We start from the raw sequence: 15,000 nt of genomic DNA, 5'->3' as shown, positions 1-15,000 counted from the left end.
ACTAGTTGGCTGGATGTGACGCAGTACTCATTCACGAACAGGGGGAGCTTTACATACGTGAAAAAGTTTGATTGAGGAAACATAATAAGCAATTGCGTGATATGTAATTGACGTTTCGATACTGCATATTCATCGACGTATTTCTGATTGAAAGTAATTTTCGAAACGTTGTTTGGATATCTTGTATCGCGGAATTACTTGCTCACGTTCTATGTACGTTATCTACTTGGGTCATGAAATTATTTGTTCATACGTTAACGAAAAAAAAGAAACTATTCGTCCCTCTACTTTCTCTTTCTCTCCCTCTTCATTTCCCCCTCTCTCTCCATCTTCCCCTCTCTTCCTCTCCCCCTCTCTCCTTCACTCTCTCTCTCCCTCTCCCTCTCTGATTATTATTATCATTATCATAATTGTGATTTTCATAAGTATTGTTTTTACTCACCTTACTTTTTCCTTCCTACTACTCCTCTCTTTCTCCCACTCTCTCCATTTCCTGTTCTCCAAACTTGATATTCCTAACCACAATTACCGTTTCAGCTTTGTCTCCACATTCTCTCCTTTATCAATTATAGATCCTAAAAGCCATTTTAAATATGGCGTTTTTGGATTGTCAATAAAAGGGGAGGGGGTGAGATCACTGGAACTGTAAATGAAAACACAATTACGTTAAATTCTTCGGTCATTACACCTGATTTCATTACGTTATTATTTTTGTTTCTTTTTGTAGAATCTCTACTCTAACCGTTTTCCTTTTCTGCTTATTGGCTGTCTCGTTCATACATGAATAAAATACATACAAATACATTATTTATTTTTATATGATAATATCGGTATATATTGCATTTGTTATCTTAATTGCTTTTTATTTTTGTTGCCATTTTAACTATTATTATATTTATTATTATTATTATTATTATTATTATTAGCAATATCATTTTTCTTTTTCTTTTTTTATGCATTATAGTTAGCTGTTAACAAATAAGGATCATTCTATAAAATGATCAAGGATAGCGTCACTCACAATATGATAATCGCAGTTTGACAGATGTTACTCTTTTTGTGTGGACTGCGATATATATGTTTAGTGTCATTTATAGCGTCATAGATATTTTCTATATAACTGTGGTGAACTGGGGAAAAATATCTTGGCGAGTGTGCGGTGTGTGATGAAATACACACGTCATAAATGCGCATTCTGTGATGAGTCTCATGAGGATGAATTTTCGTCTCTTTTGAGGATTTGGTTCTGAACCACAACTAGTACTTTATAGCATTTTAGAGGGTAAATTTCGAAACCCTTTGTTAGGATGAATTGCCCCAAAATCTAAATGTGTGTTACGGTGTGCGTAATGATGAATAATATTTGGGTCGACTTTCCCGGTGAAGAAGCATGGTCCTATGTGATATTGTATCGGGTTCATATTCTTCTTTGGATGTATTTTTCAACCATCTGTTTCAGCCCAGCTGGTTTCGCACGCTTGGAAGGGCGAAAATCCCATCCCCTCGATTTTTTTTTCTTTTTTTAAAGATTTATGAATAAAGAATTAATATATGGATAGCATATACAAAAAATGATTTATGGGTGATGTTTAATGATAAAGGAATGTTAATGAAATATAGAACATGCATGGGAGGAAGAGGAGAAGTAGACTGAAGAAGAGGAACATACGAGAAGCAATGAAAACCAGAAAAAAGTAAATAAATATAATTAAAAAATGTCATAAAAGGGTAACGTATGATAAAAAAATGAATACGAGAGATGGAAAAATGAAACAAACGGCGAATAAAACAAGCTAAACGAGAGAAAGAAACGGGGAGAAGAGGGTTGTTTAGAAAACAAAAAAACAAAAAAAAAACACGAAGGAGTGAAGATAGAAACACACGGACATCAAGATAAAAAGAGAGAGAACGGAAGTGGAAAGAAAAGAAGAAAGAGAGAGAAATGGCGGGGGTTTCCCGTGTCAAGAGACAGATGGACTCGCGCAGGGAAAACGCTAAGGTCTTTTTCTTTTCATTGAGAGCGAATTTCCTCCATGTATCCATTTTTTCTTGGCTATCTCTTCCTCATTTTTCTTTTTATTTAATTTTCCTTTTCCTCTTCAATTATATTTTTTTCTTCTCTTCTCCCTGCCTATCCTCTCTCTCTCTCTCTCTCTCTCTCTCTCTCTCTCTCTCTCTCTCTCTCTCTCTCTCTCTCTCTCTCTTTCTCTCTCTTTCTCTCTTTCTTTGTTTTTCTCTTTCTTTCTCTTTCTCATTTTCTCTACCCATCCCTCTCTCCCTCTCCTTTTTTTTTATCTCTCTCGCCTCCTCTCACCTCTGCTTGCCTCTCTCTCTCCGATAGGCCGAATTACAGAAAAAAAAATTACCGTAATCCTCCGGCCTTTGTATTTCTGTGATCTTTTTTCTCGTGTCTCTCCTGTGTAAACAATTGTTGCAACACACCATGATTTTAAATGATCTGCAAATGCATATCCATTGCGCGCCCCTTACTCTGCTTTTTTTCTGTTTGGGCTGAATTTGTAGACATAAAACGGGGCAGATTTTTTGTTGTCTTTTAAAATATTTTTTTTTGTATTTGTCTAATTTCCTTGCCGATTGAAATTATATAATGATTATATTGAAGATTTCGTGTGTGTGCCCGCCTTTGATAATTGCACCGTCATTGCGTTCATGCATCATTGTTTCAAGTATTTTTTCTAAGAATTTCCTTCTTTGGAAATTGTTTAAGAACAAAACGAGGCCTTTTTGGCGATATGGAAATGCGTTCCCTTCATAATAACACGAATAAGCAAACGCCATAAATGAATAATAGTTTTTTTATCATTTTTTTTTCCAAAGTGTGTGTTCGTTAACAGCGTGTGACCTTGGGTTTTCATTTCGCAACTTCAGACAGCGCAGCAAGCCAGTTGTTATGGCTGCTGAAGGCGACTTCATTTTTGGACATTTCCTTGTTTCTTGTTTCTTGTCGTTAGGCCTAAACGAGTGTTCGTTGAGTGAATGTTAATTATGGCTTCCATTATATCCAGTAAAAGTTTTGTTATCATTTTTTTTTTATCATATGTGATCTTTACATTTATATTCGTTTCATATTTTCTCCCTCTCCCTCTCTCACTCCCTCTTTCTCCATTTCTCCCTCTCCCTTTCCTTCCCTCTCCTCCTCCTCTTTCCCTCTAACCCTCTCATTCTCTCTCCCACTCACTCACCTCCTCCTCCTTCCCTCTCACCCTCCTCCTTCCCTCTCCCCCTCCTCCTTCCCTCTCCCCTTCCTCCTTCCCTCTCCCCCCTCCTCCTTCCCTCTCACCCTCCTCCTTCCCTCTCCCCCTCCTCCTTCCCTCTCCCCCTCCTCCTTCCCTCTCCCCCCTCCTCCCCTCTCCCCCTCCTCCTTCCCTCTCACCCTCCTCCTTCCCTCTCACCCTCCTCCTTCCCTCTCACCCTCCTCCTTCCCTCTCACCCTCCTCCTTCCCTCTCACCCTCCTCCTTCCCTCTCACCCTCCTCCTTCCCTCTCACCCTCCTCCTTCCCTCTCACCCTCCTCCTTCCCTCTCACCCTCCTCCTTCCCTCTCACCCTCCTCCTTCCCTCTCCCCCTCCCCCTTCCCTCCCTCTCCCCCTCTCCTTCCCTCTCACCCTCCTCCTTCCCTCTCACCCTCCTCCTTCCCTCTCACCCTCCTCCTTCCCTCTCACCCTCCTCCTTCCCTCTCACCCTCCTCCTTCCCTCTCACCCTCCTCCTTCCCTCTCACCCTCCTCCTTCCCTCTCACCCCTCCTTCCCTCTCACCCTCCTCCTTCCCTCTCACCCTCCTTCCCTCTCACCCTCCTCCTTCCCTCTCACCCTCCTCCTTCCCTCTCACCCTCCTCCTTCCCTCTCACCCTCCTCCTTCCCTCTCACCCTCCTCCTTCCCTCTCACCCCCCTCCTTCCCTCTCCCCCTCCTCCTTCCCTCTCCCCCTCCTCCTTCCCTCTCACCCTCCTCCTTCCCTCTCACCCTCCTCCTTCCCTCTCACCCTCCTCCTTCCCTCTCACCCTCCTCCTTCCCTCTCACCCTCCTCCTTCCCTCTCACCCTCCTCCTTCCCTCTCACCCTCCTCCTTCCCTCTCACCCTCCTCCTTCCCTCTCACCCTCCTCCTTCCCTCTCACCCTCCTCCTTCCCTCACCCTCCTCCTTCCCTCTCACCCTCCTCCTTCCCTCTCACCCTCCTCCTTCCCTCTCACCCTCCTCCTTCCCTCTCACCCTCCTCCTTCCCTCTCACCCTCCTCCTTCCCTCTCACCCTCCTCCTTCCCTCTCACCCTCCTCCTTCCCTCTCACCCTCCTCCTTCCTTCTCACCCTCCTCCTTCCCTCTCACCCTCCTCCTTCCCTCTCACCCTCCTCCTTCCCTCTCACCCTCCTCCTTCCCTCTCACCCTCCTCCTTCCCTCTCACCCTCCTCCTTCCCTCTCACCCTCCTCCTTCCCTCTCACCCTCCTCCTTCCCTCTCACCCTCCTCCTTCCCTCTCACCCTCCTCCTTCCCTCTCACCCTCCTCCTTCCCCCTCCCCCCCCCCCTCCCCCCTCCCCCTCCTCCTTCCCTCTCACCCTCCTCCTTCCCTCTCACCCTCCTCCTTCCCTCTCACCCTCCTCCTTCCCTCTCACCCTCCTCCTTCCCTCTCACCCTCCTCCTTCCCTCTCACCCTCCTCCTTCCCTCTCACCCTCCTCCTTCCCTCTCACCCTCTCCCTTCCTCCTCCCCCTCTCCTTCTCTCTCCCATTCACTCACCCCCTCCCCTTTTCTCCTTCTTCCTCTCCCTCTCACTCTCCCTCTCCCTCTCGTTCTCACATAATACATATATGTTTGCGTGTCTGAGTGCATGAGAGATGTACAACAATGTAACAATTTCTCGTTTCTATAAGAAAATAGATATTGCTCTCAGGGGAGTCTGCTCCATCTCGCACCACTTGCGCGCCATGGCGTGTCTCCCTTTGCATATTTCATGCTTTCATTAAGTGATGCCAACACTTCTTTTCCCTTTGTTTCCTCGAGTGAAACGAAAAGGACTGGAAAGTATCTTTTAATTAATCTCTCTTCTTTTTTCTTTTTTTTTTTCTTCTCATTTCTTTTCTTTCATTTTTCTTCTTCCATCTTCACTCTTCTGATGTTTTTCTTTTTTCTTTTTTTTTTCGCTTTGTTCCTCTTCTTTTTTCCTCTTTTTTTCTCCTCCTCCTCCCAGCTGGAGTCATGGACTTGACCTATTTCAGTCTTTAATGTATTGTTTTATTTTGAGTGAATTATCCCTGACCCCCCCCCCCCTAAAAAAAAAAAAAAAAAAAAAAAACTAGTATGAAGTGCCCCCCCCTCCCTCTCCCCCCATGTTGCTAGACCGAAACCGATCACAGTTATTGAAAATTACGCAGTCGACCTGACTGAACACACACACTGAAAGGTCACCAATTTAGTTAGCTTTTTTCCTCTTTATCTCCAAATATGAAAACTGCATGTAAATTTGTTATTTTTATAGAAGTTTGTTTGTTTACTAATGGTTTGTTTGTTTGATTGTGTTGTTTTGGGAGGGATGTCTATTTTCCCGTAATTCAAAATGTAAAAGCAAATTGTAATAGGCCGTTTTATATTTCCCCCCTTTTTTCAGCAACCTTTTCATTTTTTTTCCTTTTCTGTTTCCTAAAATATTTACACAAAATATTATAGATATTCTTCCTCAGCTGAATCATCTGTTCTCTCACGACTTGAACTGTCATGGGAGACCAACTTCCCTGTGGCAAAGGAGGTTTCTCATCCACTGAAAGTAGAACAAAGGGAAAAAGATATATATATATATATATATATATATATATATATATATATATATAGAGAGAGAGAGAGAGAGAGAGAGAGAGAGAGAGAGAGAGAGAGAGAAAGAAAGAAAGATAACATGGACCAAGGTTTAGTATATTTCTTCATTTTGTTGCGTGGGTTCAAAGTACAAAGTTTGGCTTTGATTTTTCTTTTCGGACAGGACGGCAGTCAGAGGAGGATTATTTTTTCTTATATTTTTCTTTTTTTTTCTTTCTTTCTTTCTTTTTTTCCGCTTTTTTCGTTTTTTTCTTTTTCTTTTTCTTTCCTTTTTTCTTTTTTTTCATTTTCTTTCCTTTTTTCATTTTCTTTCTATTTTTTTCATTTCTTTCTTTTTTCATTTTCTTTCTTTTTTTCCTATTCTGTTGAAGTTTTTCAACAGTGGCTAATAATTACAGACTACATTTCAGGCTGTTAAGTATTTTCTGCTCATGTAAATCATCGTGGAACACATCCCTCTTGCGTGACTTTTAATCACAGTAATAATAGTCTAAGCTTAGTCATAATGGTAGTAGGCTACATATCAATTATTTTGATAATTTCGATAATAACGATAATAATGCTAGACTTATTTCAATCGTAATGATAATAGGCTACGTACCAATTATGGTACTCGTTATTATTATCTTGTTTGGGTTTTTTCTTCGTCGTTTCACGTAGCCTGGTTTTCTGTGTGAAGAAAATAGGTTATGTTTCGTATTTCCTTTTTTGTTACGCTTTATATCAAACGTCCCCTTCAACTAGATAAAAAAAAATTCCTTGGTATCGGTTACTTCATACCAAATAGATAATTGATCATGACTGGAAAGATTATCATATTAACATAGTGACATTGATCCCAACACATCTCTTGGAAAAGACATCAAAATTCGTCCAATCCTTCAGAATTCCATTATTCTTGTTATCATTTAATCTTAATCTGCAGCAACTTATTTGATTTGGATGAAAGTTTAAATTGCTTTCCGTCAAATATTTTATTTTTACTGTAATACCGATTTTCCTGAAAGGGAGAATATACGAGTGAGCGACATGGCTTATAAACGAAAAGAGTAATTGACTCTTGTATTTTTTGGAAACCTCACTTTTCCAAACCGTTTTTCTTCTTCTTCAATATAGAAACAAAAAATAAAGATATTAAATCACGCTAACTATCTCAGAGAAAGAAAAATCTACATAAATCCCCTCTCTTTTCCCGAACTTAAGAAACAAGAATGATCAAAACTGTAGTTAGCACCAACACGACTTGGGTTCAAGGGGTTACTCTACCTTATCCTCTCGAGTAGGAGGTGCCTCTTGCTCCTCGGGGATTCTTAGACTGGTTAGAGTACCAACTCTCGCCGATAGACTGACCGCAGTTCTTTTTTTCGGATCTAGGCGCTGGGTCGATCCCACTAATGCCTTTTACATCCGGGACTTTCACCTAATGCAAATTTCTCGGTCTTCCTGATTGCTCTCTTCCTTGTTCTACTCTTTCTTGCACTACTACTCTTATATCCTCCTGCTTCTCGTAGTCCTTTCCCTCTTTATCGTACTCCTCTTCATCCTCAACCTCCTCCTACTCCTCATCCTCCCCCACCTCTTCCCCCTCCTCCTGCTTAAAAATAGTCTAAAAATAGTCTTTATACTCGCTCTTGGATATGTTCATATAAATATATATGTATATATATATATACATACATACATACATACATACATACATACATACATGTATACGAGACACGCGCAAATGTTTGTATACAAGGTATATGAATAAGTGTCTTTATCAATAAATGTGTAATGACGTGATGGTATATTACTACATACCATGAATATGTGCGTGTGTGTGTGTGCTTGGAAGAGAAAGTGTGTGTGTTTCTGTATGCAGTTTAAATCCTGTGCCTGTTCTAGTGATTCTTAATGTAGTTCTTGATTGCAATTTTCAAAATCCAGCCAAAGAATAAAAGATAAAAATAATTATAATCATTAAAGGTAACCACTGCTTTTACAGCGTCGTCTTCGAGACGAGGTGCGTGGGGGCAAGCCAAGTCTGTTTACTCTTCTTCATTCACAATTTTTAATTCGGGAATGAATCGTCTCCTTCAGCGCCGAAATTAAGATTATTTCGATTTATTTTTTCCTGATAAGTGTTGTTTTTCTTGGGTGTGTTTTTTTCTTATTAGTATTATATATATTAATGTATATATATATATATATATATATATATATATATATATATATATATATATATATGTATGTATGTATGTATGTATGTATGTATTTATGTATGTACATATATGAATATTATATATATATATATTATATATATATATATATTTATATATATATATATATATATATATATATATATATATATATATATATATATAATATTATCGTCGCTGACCCTTTTTTGTCGTATTTGTCATTCTAATTTCCGCTTTCTCGCATTATATTCATAGTCTTCAAACGTTTCTTAGTTTCTGTTTATTAGCCACTTGTCCCATTCCCATTCTTCTCGTCTGTCTCTCTTCCTATTTTTGTCCTTCCTCTCCTTCTCCCCATCTTTTTCTGTTCCTTATCCTTCTCTTTTTTTCTTTTCTTTTTTCTTTTCCTATCTGTTCCTTCCTCGCCACTTATTTTCCAACATTTTTTCCCCTCTCTAATCCTCTCCATTTCTCTTCTTTCTCCTCCTTTTGTCGCTTCTGTTAATGCTCTTCATATTTCTTCTCATCCTCTTTTGGTACTCCTGCTTCCCATCTCTGCCACTGTCGCCAACTTTCCTGTTTATCTTCATATTTCCTCTTTTTCCTTCTCTCTTCCTCTTCTGTTGCTACACCTTGGATTCTTCTGATTCTTTCTCTGTTTCTGCTCCTGCTTATGCTTCCTCTTCTTCTCCTGCTTCTCCGATTCTTGGCCCCTTCTTATTCTGTCAATACTCCATCTGCTTCTCCTCCACTCCTCCACCTCCTGTTCCTCTTCCTCTACTTCCACTTCTGATTGTTTTTTGTTTTTTTTTCACATCCGCTTCTTCTCTTCTGCCTCAGTTCTCCTCCTCTTTTTATTGTTGTTTCTTTTCCACTTGCTTCTCTCCACTTCTCCACTACCTTCCCCCCCCCTACCTACCTTCCTTCCCTCTCAATTCTCCACTTCCTCCTCCTCCTCTTCCTTCTCCTCCTCCTTCTCCTCCTTCTGTCTCCATCCCTCTATCTCCTCCTCTCCCTCCACCTCCTCCGTCCTTCTAATCCTCTTTCATCTTTGATCTTTCCTCCTCCTTCCTCCTCTTTACCCCTCCTCATTTCACGCCATGCAATACAGTGTTGTGCTAATTACGAAGCTTGCGCGCCTCGTAAACCTCCGTTTCTCACTGACTTGGTCAAATTACACCTTTCTTTTTTATTTTTTTTTCTATTCTTATTTGTCTTGTTTTGTCTGGTCTAATGATCTTTAATCTTGATGTTCATTGTTTTCTTTGTTTATCTCTTTTTTTTCCTCTCGTATATACTGCCCACCCCTTCCTCTTTGCTACCGCTATTTCGTAAAATCGGATTTATTCTCGGAATCAAAGAAAATATACACCCACGAGAAAAAAACGAAAACAAAGAAAATATGCACCCAACTTTTTGTCCTGCTTTGCATTTAAGGAAATGATCGAGTTTTAGGGATGAAGAAGGAAATATATGTCGTTTATCGTGAGACCTTGAGAAAATAACCTTCGATCTAAGCTTACTCTTTGCTTCGGTATCTTCCAAGATGCGGAACTATACATTAAGATATCGAGAATCATAGTATAGTGATGAATGACACACTGACTGTTAAAGTAGTTATGTTTCTTATCTCATAAGATAACGGAATGTATCATATACCGAAAGCTGATATTCTAAAATCACGGAACTACACCTCTCAAGATGATTAGATAAATAGATAAAAGATTATTAAATAATACTGAGCCTTAATTCAGTGAAGAGAGTTCACCCACGTCCCATTTCAGGTGAATTTTCCCCCGGGATGCAGTTAATGAAAGCAATATGACCCTTCCTGGAGTCGGTTGCACGCCTGCTTAGATTTATTGGTTTCGTTGAATCGATTATTGGTTGTTGTGCCTTTGCAAGATGGCACAGGAAGAGGCATCGAGAGCAGTTAGGTTTTACAATTCTTTTTTATTATTATAATTATCACCATTCTTATTGTTTTTTGTTATCCGAATCATCAATTTCGTGTCTTTATTCATTTATCATTCATTTTTATTATCAATATCGTCCATTTTATTGTAGTTGTTATTGTTATTATCAGTGTTGTTTATTGTTGTCCTCCCAATCATCAACAGACTCCCGTCATTTGCAATCTTTATTTCCCATTTCCTTTGTTACTTGTAATATAGCTCTTAAATCGATGGAAACCTACAGTTGTATAAACATTCAATCCTTTACTGATCATCATAACCGATGATCATTACTTACTCAAACTAGATTTCCGAAAGACGTTTTCGCCATAAAAGCCAGTCGCATAAAATGAAACAGAAGGATAGAACGATAAAGAGATAAAAGAAAGAGAAGACGGCGAAGTTAAAATATCAAAATATGTTCACAGCACCGGGCTCCTTCGGGATCCACCAGCTCCCTGTGGACAAGACCTCAGGGAGAGAAAGAGAGAGGGAGAAGGGAGAGCACGAGAGAGGGGGAGAGGGAGAAAGGAGAGCACGAGAGAGGGGGAGAGGGAGAAAGGAGAGCACGAAAGAGGGGGAGAGGGAGGAAGGAGAGCACGAGAGAGGGGGAGAGGGAGAAAGGAGAGCACGAGAGAGGGGGAGAGGGAGAAAGGAGAGCACGAGAGAGGGGGAGAGGGAGGAAGGAGAACACGAGAGAGGGGGAGAGGGAGAAGGGAGAGCACGAGAGAGGGGGAGAGGGAGAAAGGAGAGCACGAGAGAGGGGGAGAGGGAGAAAGGAGAGCACGAGAGAGGGGGAGAGGGAGGAGGGAGGAGGGAGAGCACGAGAGAGGGGGAGAGGGAGGAGGGAGAGCACGAGAGAGGGGGAGAGGGAGAAGGGAGAGCACGAGAGAGGGGGAGAGGGAGAAAGGAGAGCACGAGAGAGGGGGAGAGGGAGAAAGGAGAACACGAGAGAGGGGGAGAGGGAGAAAGGAGAACACGAGAGAGGGGGAGAGGGAGAAGAGAGAGCAAGAGAGATGGGGAGAGGGGAGAGGAAGAAGAGAGAGGGGGAGAGGGAAAAGGGAGGGCACGAGAGGGGGGGAGGGGGAGAAGGGAGAGCACGAGAGAGGGGGAGGGGGAGAAGGGAAAGAGGAAAGGAAAAGGGAGAACGAAGGAGCAAGAGAGAACGAAAGTTTTTGTTTATTTGTCATAGGTTTTGAGGGTCAGGCACTCTGGAGCCGCACAAAAGGGGCGTGAAAGAAATGGCCTTATCAGTCTATTATTTTTTTCCATTTTTTGTCAGTTCATTTATGAGTCGCATTTTAGTTTCTTTTAGATTTCATTTCATTTTTTGCATCTTTCATATTTCTTTATTTTTAATTTTATATTTTTATGTCTTTTTGTTTCTCTTTCTGACCTTTCTCTCTGTTGATATTTTTCTATATCTATTCCCTTCGTTATCATTTCCTACTTTTTCATTCTTTTCTTCCTCTCATGTATCACATTTTCTTTCTTTTTCCTTCTTTCCCTGTTTTTTTTATGTCTTCCTTTCCTTTTTCCTTCATCTACTTCCTTTCCTCTTCTACTTTCTCATTCTCTATTTCTTTCTTTCTCTCCTTCTCCCTTGCTTTCTCTTCCCTTCTCTTCCATTCCCTTCCTATTTACCCTTTCACTCCCTTCTGCCTTCCTTTCCCCTCATTTATCTTCCTTGTAGGCTAATTACCTTCCATTTCCCATGTGAATTTGTCTGTTTGCTTTTGCGTGTGTTTGTGTGTATTACATGCTAGTTTTAATGTGTATAATTTATTGTTTATACATTATTTTTGTATATTCATATATTTTATTTGTTTAACGGTTTGGTAATGCACTTTACGTCATAGTTTGCCAATATGAATAGGAATTACTCGGAAATAGATACAATCTGTTGATAAAAGTCCTCGTTTTTTTATTTTAAACTGTGTTGACTAGCTATTTTACATAATGAAATTGACTTTGAGAAAAAATACCAGAATTCACGTACAAATACATTTCGAGTGAAGTTTCCATTTCATTGTATATTATGAATTTGAGTATATCTATACCTCGTGCTTAAACAAAGGGAGTGATATTCTTTATGACGAGAGAAAAGAAAAAAAAAAATCAAAATAAACTACTATACATAGATTTTTTTTTTCAATTCCTTTTTTTCTTTTATTTTCATTTCTGTTTTAAAAAGTGTTTTTTTTCCATATTTTGATCGATGATGATGCACTGTTTTTTCGGTTTTCATTAGTATGTTGAACGGAGATGCTTTAAGGTATTGGAGAAGCGATCGAGTTACGTCAGCGGGTCTTCGCGTTGGTGATTTGGGACGAAGCTTGAGAGAAATAAACGGAGGATGAAAAGGAGAAGAAGGGAGAGGATATTTCGAGGAGGAGGAGGAAAACAAGAAGAGAAAAAGGCGGAGGAGGAAAACAAAAAGAGGAGTAGTAGGAGGAAAGCAAGAGGAGGAAGAGGCGGAGGACAAAAAGAAAACAACAGGAGGAGGAGTAGTAGGAGGAGAAGAAGATTGATAAGATGATGGGGAGGAGGAATGGGTGAAGAAAGGGTAGAGAAGGGATGAAGGAGGAAGAGGAAATGAAGAGTAAGAGGAGGAGGACGACGACGACGAAGGTATGAAGGAAGAGGAAATTCTGAGGGAGGGAGGGAGGAGGTAGATAAAGGAAGGAGGAAAAGGAAAAGGAAATTCCAAAGGGGGGGGGGAGAAGAAAAGGCAAAAAGAAACGGAAGGAAGGATATATTGCTAAGTATGAAGATAATGCGAAAATATGGAGAAATGTAGAAAAAGAGGGGGGGGGGGGTAAAAGAGGTAAAAAGAGGAAGAGAAAGAAGACCAAGGGAAGAGGAGGAGGAGGAGGTGGGGATCGGTTCAGCAGCGCCTTCACACAGGGCTTTTTCACTTCGCAAGAATTGAGATACGTGACACAGGGAGACCAACAATATTCTTTATTTTACTTCAGATTTTGACGTTGCTTATGTCGTTCTTATTAGTTCTTTCTAAGAAAATGCGATGTACTGCGAACATTTATTTATTATTATTATTATTATTATTATGATTATTATTATTATGTTATCAAATTAAGCTTCGGGATAATTTACTTTGTTGTACTATCTTAATCACTCTAAATAGAATCCCGACCACATCACCATTACTGCACCACCATCGTTACAATAACCACCACCATTACACTTCCCTGTCACTTCCATTCCCAGACAACATCATCTTTCTGCCTCGTCTTCATCTTCGCCATCGCCGCGCGGGAAGATGGAACAGAGGAATTGATTCATCAGCGGAGAGACGTTCAGAATACGAATCAGGCCGCTCCTCCTCCACCTCCACCTCCATTTCCACCACTACCTCCATTTCCACCACTACCTCCAGCTCCACAACTACCTCCAGCTCCACAACTACCTCCAGCTCCACCACTACCTCCAGCTCCACCACTACCTCCAGCTCCACCACTACCTCCAGCTCCACCACTACTCCACGTCCACCACTACCACTATCATTAACCACTAACTTAACCTCCACTACTACCACTTCCTCCACTACCTCCACCACCACCACTACCTCCATCACCACCACTACCTCCACTACCACCACTACCTCCAAGCACTAAGCTATGCTTGAACTTTCATGTTTTTATGAGATAAAAAGAGACGGATGGCTGCAAATATTGATAGGAATGTGAATAGATATATACGTGGATATGCAGATTGACAGATTTGCAAATGGGTAGATGTACAGATAGATAGATATATATGGATAGAGACACAGATAGATAGATATGGATAGAGACATATATAGATATATATGGATAGAGACACAGATATGTGTGTGAATAGACGAGTAGATCAATAGTTATACAGATAGATACATGGATCGATATAAAGATATAGATAGACAGTTAGACGTGATTCTTTCAACTTCTTTCTGGGTCCATCCCCAACCTCACCTCTCCCTCTCCAATCTCTCGTTCCAGTGCGCCCCTTCCTACGGCGAATAAATTATGCATTCACCTACATGTAGAAAGGTTCCGTGTGTTGGCTTGTCCCTAGGGGGGAAATTATAGGAGAGCGAGAGAATAAAATGTGACGGGGGAGAGAGAGAGAGAGAGATAGGGGGATAAAAAGAATTAAAGGAGATCAAATCGAAAGAGAGAGGGGAAGGGGGAAAAGAGGGGGGGGGGTAAGAAGATGGATAGGAGTGAAAGAAAGTGAGAAGAGAGAGAGAGGTAGAGGGTATGAAAGTGGAGAAGGAGTTAGTGGGGAAGAGAAAGCGAAAGGGAGACAGTGGGTGCATGGAGGGAGGATAGAGAGAAATGTAATAGAACAGAATAGGAAACTTCGGAAGGAGAGGGTAACAGAAAATAATACACAGCTTAAGAGACAAAGAGAAAATGAGTTGGGAGAGAGCCAAAAGGAAAGAGAAAACGGAATTCGAAAAATGTGTGTGTGTGTGTGTGTATTTTTTTTAAGGAGATGATGAAATAGACGTGGAGGTTTTCCTCTGATTGATACTGAAATAAATATGATCTAAAGTATGTTGATTTAAGCGATTACCGAGGTGAGGCAGAGGAAACCATAGATATCACAATATTTGCATGGAATATTGCCCCTCTCACTATAACATCTATAAGGTTGCAAATTTTATGACAATATTCATATGCAACGTTGCAAATATCTCTATATCGTTGTGTATCTACGCTCATGATTGTGCAATCCTGTTCACATTGATATATCTGTGGATCATTCCTTATTTGTTTAACTACTCTTATTCGTTGTCCAATTACGGATACAAAGACAGACATAGAACCAAAAAAATTTTAAGTTCCGTATTACATGTAATAGGGTGGCTCATTAGCTTCTCACCTCATTATGAATTCGCGTGCCGTAATATTTTCCTTTTTTTCTGTCTATTGTGTAAGAGTGATTCAGCGACATCATTAGGATTTTCTAGAGGAACACTTCAGTCACTTCAGGTTCACTTCAGTAGGAAGTTTTCGCAGATGGGCACGTTGACAC

The 15,000-nt window shown here is 40.6% G+C and overlaps 1 protein-coding gene across 1 annotated transcript in view; it reads left to right on the top strand.

Annotated features, from left to right (window-relative positions):
- The window catches only part of LOC147470967 (uncharacterized), a 500,176-nt gene that overhangs the window by 174,518 nt on the left and 310,658 nt on the right, over window positions 1–15,000 (top strand). The gene's annotated exons all lie outside the window — the stretch shown is intronic.

The sequence above is a fragment of the Penaeus japonicus genome, unplaced genomic scaffold (assembly GCF_977035675.1).
Source record: "Penaeus japonicus unplaced genomic scaffold, GWHDUDI00000001_assembly GWHDUDI00000011, whole genome shotgun sequence".
In the NCBI taxonomy this organism is placed as follows: Eukaryota; Metazoa; Arthropoda; class Malacostraca; order Decapoda; family Penaeidae; genus Penaeus; species Penaeus japonicus.
This window is presented reverse-complemented; position numbering and strand designations above follow the sequence as displayed.